Source organism: Mesoplodon mirus (assembly GCF_964341445.2).
Source record: "Mesoplodon mirus genome assembly, chromosome: 4".
Lineage (NCBI taxonomy): Eukaryota > Metazoa > Chordata > Mammalia > Artiodactyla > Ziphiidae > Mesoplodon > Mesoplodon mirus.
Genome location: NC_138979.1, coordinates 148,332,191 through 148,343,116, shown reverse-complemented (window position 1 = coordinate 148,343,116; position 10,926 = coordinate 148,332,191). Strand labels below are relative to the sequence as shown.

At 43.6% G+C, this 10,926-nt stretch overlaps 1 long non-coding RNA gene across 1 annotated transcript; it reads left to right on the top strand.

The window, feature by feature from the left end:
• Nucleotides 1–1,415: 1,415 nt before the first annotated feature.
• LOC309802094 lies at nucleotides 1,416–10,687 on the top strand. Its single transcript, XR_014293713.1, has 3 exons — nucleotides 1,416–1,702; nucleotides 2,287–2,537; nucleotides 8,207–10,687. It is a non-coding gene; the product is annotated as an uncharacterized lncRNA (long non-coding RNA).
• Nucleotides 10,688–10,926: the final 239 nt, after the last annotated feature.

The following is a 10,926-nucleotide window of genomic DNA, read 5'->3' as shown; positions in this document are numbered from 1 at the left end:
AGTATCTTAATCCTTCGCTGTCTGGCTTCTTTAAGGTTCTGTGAGTTGCTGGGCTCCTGGCCGCTCACTGCAGCCCCTGCCTTTGGTTGCTTCCCAGTCTTCTCTGGTACCCACCCTCTGCCTAAGCCTGCCTGTCCCATCCATGACTGAGAACCCTTCCCTGGGTCTCCCGATGTTCCATTCTCCGTCCACCCAGCCAGCGGGACTGCCTACCTCTCCAGAGCCAGTTAGCGGCAAGTCTGGATGGGACCCCGGCTCTCTGGATCCTGGTCTTTCGCTCTCTCCGTTTCTTAGTATCGCCTCCCTTTACCGCCCAAACTGCCGCTTGGTGGCTATGAATGGTCATTTTGTAGGAAATAGCCTCAGAACCATTCATCTAAGTCAAGCAGAAGTGAAGCTAATTTACTGCAAAGTGTCTTCTGTTTGTTTGGTTTGGGTTGGGTTTTCTGCTGGTGGTTTGGAATCCTACTGGACTTGGGACATTGCTTTTCCTGTCTCCAGATATACAATGATTTAACTGAGATTTACATTAAGAAAGCTCGTAACCTCAGATGAGGCTTCAAACACACATAATAAGGAGGATTGAAGATTTCAAGGGGCCCCTTTGAAATCCCAGTCAGCTCCAAACCCCTGCTGGTTCTTCCAGGGATGGGATCCCAGGTATGGGGCTGGGCATCTACAGGAGCCCAGACTCCAGACAAACCTTTGAACAGCTGAAGCACAGCACCCTTGACAGGGCCTTTCCTACCCCCTCCCCTCACGCAAAGTGCACACGCTTGCAGCATCCTGGAGGGACATTCTGAATGCATTTCTGTTAATTAGTCAAAAGGGCAGGATTGAAAGATGCTGTTTTATTCTCTTTGTTGTGTTTCTCTTCCACTGAGGTCAACAACACCAGGCAGACTTTGTGTTGTCTCAGTGCCTAGAACAGAATCTGGAACATCAAAGGCACTCAGCAAGTATTTATGAAATAAAGGGGTGAATGATGGCTCCATCTCTTACATTCTGAATTTCTGTAATCACGATAAGAGACAAAGGCCAGAGTCCATCTGTGCTGCCCCCATCCTTTCGTCACCAGAGAGAGACCCCCAATTCTACCAATTCCACTGGGAGATGATTCCTACCTCCTCAACGTCCTTCCTTTCCTGGCTTGTTTTTCTTTCCATTCTTGCATGTCCCCAGCTCTCCTGCTAGTAACACATGTGACCCTGTTTCCTCTGATGTTTCCAAACTACCATCCATGCCATTTTCCCTTCAGTTTGTATCTGGTGAAAAAAAAAAATTCCTCCCAGAAATGTGACTCAGAGATAATCAACATAAATGTCATGCAAGGCCATGGGGAATTTCTCAGCCATGAGTCACATCCCTTCTGCTGAGAACCTGGGTTTTAGTCAAGGCAGAAAGTTTGAAAACCAAGCCCCGGAGACACCCCCTTCCTCCTCAGCCCCATGCCCATTGGCTGCAGGAGTCTCTCCTTGTCACTCCCATTGCTGCCCTTGGCCACATCAGGTGAAGCCTCGGGCTCCCTTCCTTTCCCAGCCAGCGGTCGTGGCTTCCCGGCAGGAAGGCCAGCTGCTCCTCCTCTCCACCAGCTGCGGTTGCCACTGCCCACAGAGGACAGGGAGGCATAACCCAGTGCGGGCTCAGGGCCAGGGCACCGCAGATCCCCACTCCAGCTGGAAACAGGACGTGACAGACACAGGTTGGGAAGGAGCAGTGGCCACCGAATTCAAAGGCTGCGTTCATAAAGTTAAAAAAATAATTTTTTTCCAGAGTTTAGATTGCTCTACTTTCCTTATTCTTTTTCTTTTTCTCTCATATTTGTAGAATAGGTCCCAACACATGAATCTGAAACAAGAAGGAAAGGAAGGAAGGAAGGAAGGGAGGGAGGGAGGGAGGAAAGGAGGGAAGGAGAGAGGGAGGGAGGGAGGGAGGAAGGGAAGGGGGAGGAAGGGAGGGAGGAAGGAAGGAAGGAAGGGAGGGAGGAAGGGAAGGGGAAGGGAGGGAGGGAAGGGAGGAAGGAAGGGAGGGAGGAAGGGAAGGGGAAGGGAGGGAGGAAGGAAAGGGGGAGGGAGGGAAGAAAGGAGGGAGGGAGGAAGGAAAGAAGGGAAGGAAGAAGGGAGGAAGGAAGGGAAGGGGGAGGGAGGGAGGGAGGAAGGAAGGAAATATAAAGGTCATCAGAACACACAGGAAGGTGACATCCAGGCATATGCTATCTAAATAGAAGGGAACTAAGACTGCACTCACACGTGAAAGGCAGTGACAAGTTGAGAAATTGTTTTCCAGGTCATGGGAAGGTCACTGACAAGTTTCCTGGTCTCCAGTAAGTAGAAAAATGATTGAGGCTTGACTAATATTGCGTGGACAACCTTGAACAGGAGAAGCAGGACAGCACGGGGTGAAGTGCACAGGCTGGGAGCCAGGTACTTCCTGGGTTCAAATTGTAAGAAGCACATAAAAGAAACCACATGAAAAGAATGATCCTGCCACATGAATAGGCCTTCCACAAGTAACTGGTGGAATGAATGAATGAACCGGTAAGTAGTCCTCAGGCACCTGGGGCACAGGGAGGTGCTCACATAATAGCAGCAGAGGCGGCGGCAGCAGCAGTGATCTCCCCCGAGCTCATTGTTGAAAACCATGGGTATCCCTTTCTGTCACTGAGCTGGGGTTTAACCGAGAGCAGTCAGGACACCAGAGGGCAAGAGGAAGAGGAGGCTCAGCTACACCCAGAGCATCTCTTCCCCCGGAGAGCAAGGCTGGGGACGGCCACATCACAATGGTACTGACAGGGACAGCGAACGGGCACTGCCTTCAGAAAGGGCAATGTCTAAACGGGTGCAAACCGAGTCAGAACCCCTCCAAAGACCCCAAAGGGGTCTTTGTTCTGCCTGGGGACTTTCTTGGCTAGCACTCATGGGTCGAAGGAGCTATCTCCTTTATCCTGTTTCTGCATCACTGCTCACTACCGGCAGAACCTCCCATTTTAAGAGCAAACCTTAAAATTTAGGGTGCCTTCTATCTGAAGTTGGTTAATTTATAAGTCAAAATGTGGCAGCAAGTTTCCCAGAGCTGGGAGAGAATCTGAACATTATCCAGGCTACCCTGCATTAGCCAAGACCCTGTATTACTCGAAAACCCCATCTCAAACTACTTTAAGCCAAAGAAGAAAATTTCCTGGCTCACAAAACCAAACTTCCAGAAGGCAGAGGTAGAATTGGCTTTAGGAACTGGTAGGACCAGGAACTTAAAAAATGGTCAGAACTCATATCTTAACTTCTGGCAGTTCCAGGCTCCTATCCAAGCTCTGAGATGTTCCAGCTTCAGTTTTTTCATCTGTATAATTGGAATATTAACTTTCCTGTCTACCTCACATCATTATTATAGTGATCAAGTGAGCAAATACATGAGCAGAGGTACCATATATAGTCTGGGATAACACTTGTTTTGAAAATGCAAATTTATTCCAGTTAGGTTAATATATTATGGGATAATTTGAGCATAATGCAGATTTCTCACAGGCAATTTTTGTCTGTGAGAAAAACTAGGTTAACATAGAAAACTGCACCCAGCTGAACTGAGTCTTGTAGGAATTCACAAGACGCACACAGGCACACACTTCACACATCTACCCCCAACTTGAAGCTGTGTTGTCCTACCCACCCTACTCATCCTAACCAAGTGTGTTGTCCTCCAAGGCTGTGTTTTGCTATTCTTTCACAGTTGTGAGCTTTTCTATATTTGAAAAGAAAAAAAAAAAAACTCATTCAACACTTGAAATATATCTGAGAATCTTGGTTCAAAAACACCAAACAGGTCATGAGAAAGCAAAGCATAGTGTATTGAGGAGAAGCTTGAAGTGAGAAAGCATTTTTAAAGAATCAAGAAAACACGTGACATTTCCCAAACAATAGGCATAAAAGAATCTGCAATGCCGTGATGAGAAAAGAAACATCTATGGATGGCACTCTAAGTGCTGAAAAATCGGTAAGAATAAGAACTGAAGAAATGGAAGAGGTGGAAAGATGAGCACTGTTGAGACTGAAAACCAAAGAGTGAAAAATGGGGGACGACCTTTCTCACAAAGAGAACACACTATTTGTATACAAAGATCTTCATGGAAAATGCCATATTCTGCAGAGGTGGTACCTTCCAGTACTACGAGTGGCTAGTTGGGTGGTTTCAAACATTGCTACAATTTCCCAACCTTCAGCTGTTGGACTAAGCGCCAAGTGCAGATGAGAAAGCTGTGAAAGACTTTCCAGCAGAGACACAGAAGTTAACTGAAAAAGACCATACGTGGATTCAAATTTTCAATTTTGATGAAGATGGTATCTATTATCCCATAGTATAAATGCATACTTCAAAGGGCCTATATTTCAAAGACAGACAAACAAGCTCCAGGATTTTAGGCCTGCAAATTGCGATGACCATCCTTCTATCACTTTATAATAACTCGCAAGCTGCAAAGCCCACTTCCACAGAAAACTTCAGGTCCTTTTCAATATAAAGTACCATATTTATTGTAGTATTTATATATTTCTCAATCATTTAACATGTATGCGACAGTGCCACCATTTTTATTAGATTCCTATCTCTTTTTTTTAATGTCACTGACAAAGTTTTTAGGCATTGTACCTTTGGCTGCATTTTCGCTAAGTCCTGCAGTTTTTATTGTGTGATTTCGCATAGTGAGGTGAGTTTTAGGCATGCATGTGTTGTGGTATAGCAAAACTGACTGTACTGTAATGAAATATATAATGACTGTACTGTAATGAAATATATAAATGCATTGGGATGTTACTATCTGGATCTTTTAATTCCCACTCAACCATTGTTTGGCTACTACAGGCTATAGGTGTGAACCCCTAAGTTAAACCTGTCTCTCCCATCTTGGACCCCAGGACCAGAACCGCCCAAGATCCACTTCATTCCTTGAGGTCCTCAGGGCTGAATCAAACGTCTTGACAACCTTACACTGTGCAGCTTCTTTTTGAAGGACTCTCCAGAAATACCATTTGTCCTTCGGCGGCATGTTGTTCTTTCATCTCTGACTCCATCAATCTCATTCTTTCTTTCTGAGGCTACCTGCTAGAAGTGTTGTACGTCCTGTTATTTGCTATTATTTGCTTTCCATTGAACAAGCACCTCTTCACCTTCTCCATTATCAAGCAGTGCTGGCTGAGCCGTCAGGACTGAATAAAAGCTAGCGCCCTTCCTGGGTGATCAAGGGAGCAGCCCTCGAAAGCTAGCATAGTGCTTATGTGACACAGACACACATTTTCAGAAGGAGCCTGGGTTATGGGCTGGGCATCCTCCAGACTGTCCTTGGCCTGTTCAGAAAGGCTTGGCTCTTCTGCAGGGCTCTGCAAACCTGTCTCTGCAAAAACAACTGAGACCAGCCCTGCAGGAGGTGAGGAGAACGGGATGGAAATCAGACCCATAGCCACCTAGAAAACCGCATTTCAACCACTGCCATTTGTGAAACGCTTTTCCTGGGGAATTTTATTCTTCTTTCCTGACTACCTAACACATGTCAGTGTTTGGAGAGTTAAGGAAATCCCCCACTGCGTAAGCTTTATTTTACTTTAAAAAGTGAGTTTCTAGCCCTTCCTGTTTCTAAACTCCAGTAGCTTTGTCTACATAAGAATGCCACTGTGCAGCTCAGCTAAGACAACCCCAGAATGAAAGGCGTAAATTATGTCACTCCAATGAGGCAGAAACTTCAAAATTGTTTTAGTACGAAAGGTGGAGATCAATAGAATCCTTCTGAAATCTGACTTGCTTTAATCCCTTAGTTCAGCTGAGTTGCGTGTGGTTTAAGAGTGGTTTTCAAGGGAATAACATTGAACTTGACTAGCAATTAGGAGAATTGCTCTTGATTCAGAATTCATCTCCTGACCTCTTGACATGTGGATACTTCAGTTCTAACTCACAGACCACAATAACGTAATACCAAACTGTATCTACCGCCAAAGTGAAAAAGGTAGCGTTTACAGCCTGAAGGAAGGCTGCGTGTTAGGAAGGGTGTTTGTGCAGAAACATTGAATTAGAAGTTCATTGCTTTTAAAGCAAGGTCAGACATCTACACTGAAGGTCAGGGATTTGCCTGGGAACATCCCTGCTTGGAAAGGAGGTAGAGTCTGTAGTGCCAGGTGGCGTGGGTTTGATTCTTGGCTCTGCCTTCGATGAGTTGCCTGACCTTCAGGAAGTCACTTTCTGTTCTTTATTTCCTTAAGTGTAATACAAGCATCATAGGAACACCTGACTGATAGGTTATTTTTAAAATTCATTGCAGAGTTCATGGAAAACCCAGGTACATAGTAAGCACTCAATAAATGTTTGCTATTTTTAACCATCTCAAACTACCTTGTGAACAGTTTAGAATAACATGTCATTTTATTCAACCGCAGACACGGGGTTATTTGTTTAAAAGGTGTAAATTCTCCTAATAATAATACCTTTCTCATAAAGTTATAGTAAAGATGAAAGGAGTTAATACATGTAAGGTACCTGGTACATAGTGAGCACTCAATAAATATTACATGTTTTGACCATCTCAAACTGTATGTGACTAGCTCTAGGATAATATTTGAAGAACACTCAAAAATATTTGTTCTGATTTTATAAAAGGTGTAGCCCTCGGTCCTTTCTGCCTATTTGGGTCCAAATCCAGGTTTCAGTTCTGATAAATGGCTTATTTTCAACCCTGAGTTCACAAGGTTGTACTTGCAGCAATCACAGCCGAATGCTGGTTGTTTATGTTGAAATCTATAGAAAATACCCCAATTCCCCTAAGAATCTGCTGGAGCCCACTCCTCCCAGCTTGCCAGAGCTAGTTTTGCACATTTCTTCCCAACTCCTCTGCCAGGGACTCCTTGTTCAGGTTGGGAGCCTAAGATTAGTGAGTTTACACCATGCAAATTGGCCCATGCCACAAACTAGAGATTTATCTTCTGGACAGCCATTCGTGCAACATTTACTAGTCCATGCTGCAGGGTGGTGCCAGAGACTTTGTTCCCTCTTGTCTGAATGCTCTTTCCAGGGATCCTCCACAGGCTAGGGACCATCTGCCACCTCTGCTGCTAGCTTCCCTGTGGGGGGCCTGTAACCATCTGGCCCTCTGCAGAGCTGTGGTCCTCCTGACGGGCTGCCTGCCTTTTCCCCAGGAGAGGAAGAGGCAAGCTGACTCTTTCCCTCCTGCCATTCTGTCCCCTCAGTCACCACGAGACTAACACACAAGCTGCAAGGACACAGGCAAATATCTACCAATGGGTTAATACACTTTTAGAAAGAAATTATAGTATAAGAGGGACAAAGGCTGAAGTTGAAGTCAATTTGGACTTTATGGATTCAGAGCCCATCCCCAGAGAGATCCCCTGCCCTGGGAAAACTCTACACCTACTCCTACCCATGGGGAGAGGTCTCACTCTCAGAATGCTTACAGAGAGCTGCAGTTTGAAGGAATCCCTCCCCAGTCACCTTCAGCAGAGTGGACACGAATGCTGATTGCCACCTCTAAGCGTGGGGGGCAATGGAGACGTGAAAGCATATCTGTAATGTCATGGATGAGGGTGGGAGTGAATCCCTGAACTCAGGTTTACTTTGCAACATTCCCACCGGTGAAAGAGATACAGGACTGCCAATTTGAGACTCATTGACTTCTTAAAGTAAGTACCTCTCCAAAAGACAAATATTAACTTTTCTCAGAAACACTACAATCTAATCCAGTGGTTCTCAACTCTGGTTGTACATGAGAATCACACACACACAAAAAAAAACACTGATGCCTGGGCTTCCCCCAGAGTTGGGTTTGGGCCCAGCCATTGTTATTTTTTAAGACTTACCAGGTGAATCTAATGTGCAGACAGATTTGGAAACGACTGGTCTAAAACCACAGAAAAGAATAACAGTTTCTTCACCAGCAGGCTTGGCCTAGGTGCAGTGGGCCTCTATCCTTATGTCAAGGTGCTCTCTTGATAACCAGGGCAAAGATGTGGTCTTGATTAAATTCTTTTAATTCAGCAGTCCCCCTCTGATTGGAGTGGGAGCGAGGGGAAGAGAAAGATTACCAGTTCTACCAACATGCAGTTTACTTAGTCATTAATCTTTCTATTTTTCCTAGTGATTCAGACATGAACTCAAACTTTTTAATTGCAAAAAGGTAGCACAGCTGATCAACTTGAGTTTTCTCTCTTTTTTCCAGTCTTTTCTCCCTTTGAGGCCCTACTCATCACAGTTACAAAGAGAAGCAGGAGCACAACATTGTAAATCAACTATACTTCAATTAAAGAAGAAAAACCAAAGAGAACCAGGAGAAAAGAGTGGAAAAACCCCTGAAGATCTGGTTAATTGACAACTTGAATCATTGCCATGGTTACAGTAACTGTCCTTTGCCAGTATGCACCTGCCCTTGGCTGGACAGATGGAGAGTTTTCAAAACTGCTAACACCCGTCTCAGAAAATGAAATATCATTGGCCCAAGGCACCCCAAACAGCATTTTCCCCATCCTCATTCCATTGACAAGTGCCTCTGGAAATTTCTGTAACCGTTCATCCCAGACCAGCAGGAATTTCTCCTCCCAAGACCTGGGCCCAGAATTCATTGAGTTCCTCACTGAGTTCAGTGGGGTCTCCAGCAGCCTCCATTCCCTTCCATGACCAGCACAGCCCAGATGCCCCACAGTGAGGCTCCCCGGAAACAGAGAGTTGAGTAAGGTGGAAAAATGGGGTTTGTCCCCAAAAGCCAGAATTAGAGTGGAGATATTCTACCGAAATTGCTCAAAGTGGGAAGAGCCAGATAGCCAAACTGGAACAGTCTGGAGAAAGAACAGAATTTGAAGATGGGAACGCTGAGGTCTAGGAGGATCAGTGGAGCTGAAAATGAGAGCTATTTGCTACCTTCATGAATGAGGTCCAGCCACAGTGGGTGCCCTAGCAGAGGGCAGTGGGTTCCTTTCAAAAGGAGGCTTGGGGGCCTGCCCAATATAGACTTGGGCTACTCTCAACAGTCAACAGAATCTCTCATTTCTCTGAAAATTGATTTCATTTCCACGAAAAAAAGTATGAAAACTTCCCTATCAGTGAGACAGTTGAGGTACAGATACTGAAAGCAGATTCATATTTGTGGAGACAAACCCAAGTGTTTTGTTTCCCATGTAAAATTTAAACAAAACACCAAAACAACAACATTTCTGTTTGGAATGCAGTCTGTTTGAGTTCCCTGAATGTTTTGAATCCAGCCCTAAACCTAAAGTATGCTTGGCTAGTTCTTAATTATTAAAATTTGGGGTAAATTTGAGGGAAATTTTATCCATACGTCTCTGATCCATTTGCATTCAACTCACCAAAACAATATTTAAATCTTACTTCGAGAAATCTTTACAGAATCAAAAAACAGGAAGTTCTATTTTGCAAGGAGTAAACAAATTTAAACACCAAGCTTTTCTCATTTGGTGGGATTTGTCTAGACCAAGGAGATTAAGTGCATTCTAAACATGGCAAAATACAGCCCTCCTTCTCTACCAGACAGGAGGAAAATTTTAAATATAGGCTTGATTTGCGTACAAAGCTTTGCTCATATCAAACTGGAGTAGAGGCTTGAAAAGCATGAAAAATTTCTGCTTTTTGTGTTGTGGTTTCAGTCTCAGTTTCTCATGGGATTCCACGGCACTGGGCCAGTTTTATCATTTTGCTGGACTCAGGTCTCTTGAGGAAGAGAGAGTCCCAGCATATGTCACTCCCATAAAAATATGCTGAAGCATTTTATTCATTGACTACAGTGCCTTAAACTGCAATAATTTATTTTGTCGTGAATTGTAATGATCATGCAAACTGCCCTGATGCATTTAAAGAGAAAGTATATAAAATCCCTAAATGGTTTTCGATGACAGCTAACTCATTAACTTTTTTTTTCTTTAGTTGTTCAGCTTTTCCACTGGGAAAGGATAAATAAATGCTGGCATTGCAAATACCAATGAGTTTAAGTTCACTTTTTGATTGACCAGATGACCATAAATTTTTGAATCCTTAGTCTCTGAGAAACTACACGAAATCCAAGCACAAAAACACTAGACTTAAGTTCAAGAGGTAATGAGTAATGACAATATCAGAGGACCAGCCAAAAGGCTGGAAGGAAAGGAAACAAAAAGATGAGTGTGAAGCAACAGATTCTTTATCAAGGGCAACTTTTTAAAGCTCCAACAATGGGTAGGTTCTATTATAATCAAACCCAATACAGTATATTGATTTCATTAATTGCTCCAATTCTTTACCTTTGCCAGCATCTACACAATTTGCCATGCAGCTTTCCACTTGTCACTCTGATGTGAAGCCCTATCTACACCTAGACCCTTTATTAAAATACCAGCTTTACAGAGTTATAATTTATATACAATAAAATTCACCCATTTAAAAACGTATAGTCTTATCAGTGTGATTAATATATACAGTTGTATAATCACCACCACAATCAAGATACAGAGCATTTCCATCACTCAAAAAGTACTCAGCCCCTGTGCAGTCAATCTCATTTCACCAACTCCAGCCCCAGGCAATGAGTAATCTGGTTTCTGTTACTATAGCTTTGCTTCTTCTGGAATTTCATATCTGTCGAGTCAGACAGCATGTAGTCTTCCACATCTGGCTTCTTCCACTTAGCATAATGCTTTTGAGATTCACCATGTTGTTGCATGTATCAGTAGTTCATTTCTTTTTGTTCCTAAGGAGTATTCCACTGTAAGGAAATACTGCACTCTGTTTATCCATTCAACAGTTAATCGATATTTGGATTAATTTCGGATTTCAGCTACCGAAAATGAAGTTTCCATATACATTCATATACATATCTTTGTGTGGACACGTTTTTATTTTTCTAATGTAAATACTAAGAAGTGAATCGTGGGGTCATACGATAAGTGCACATTA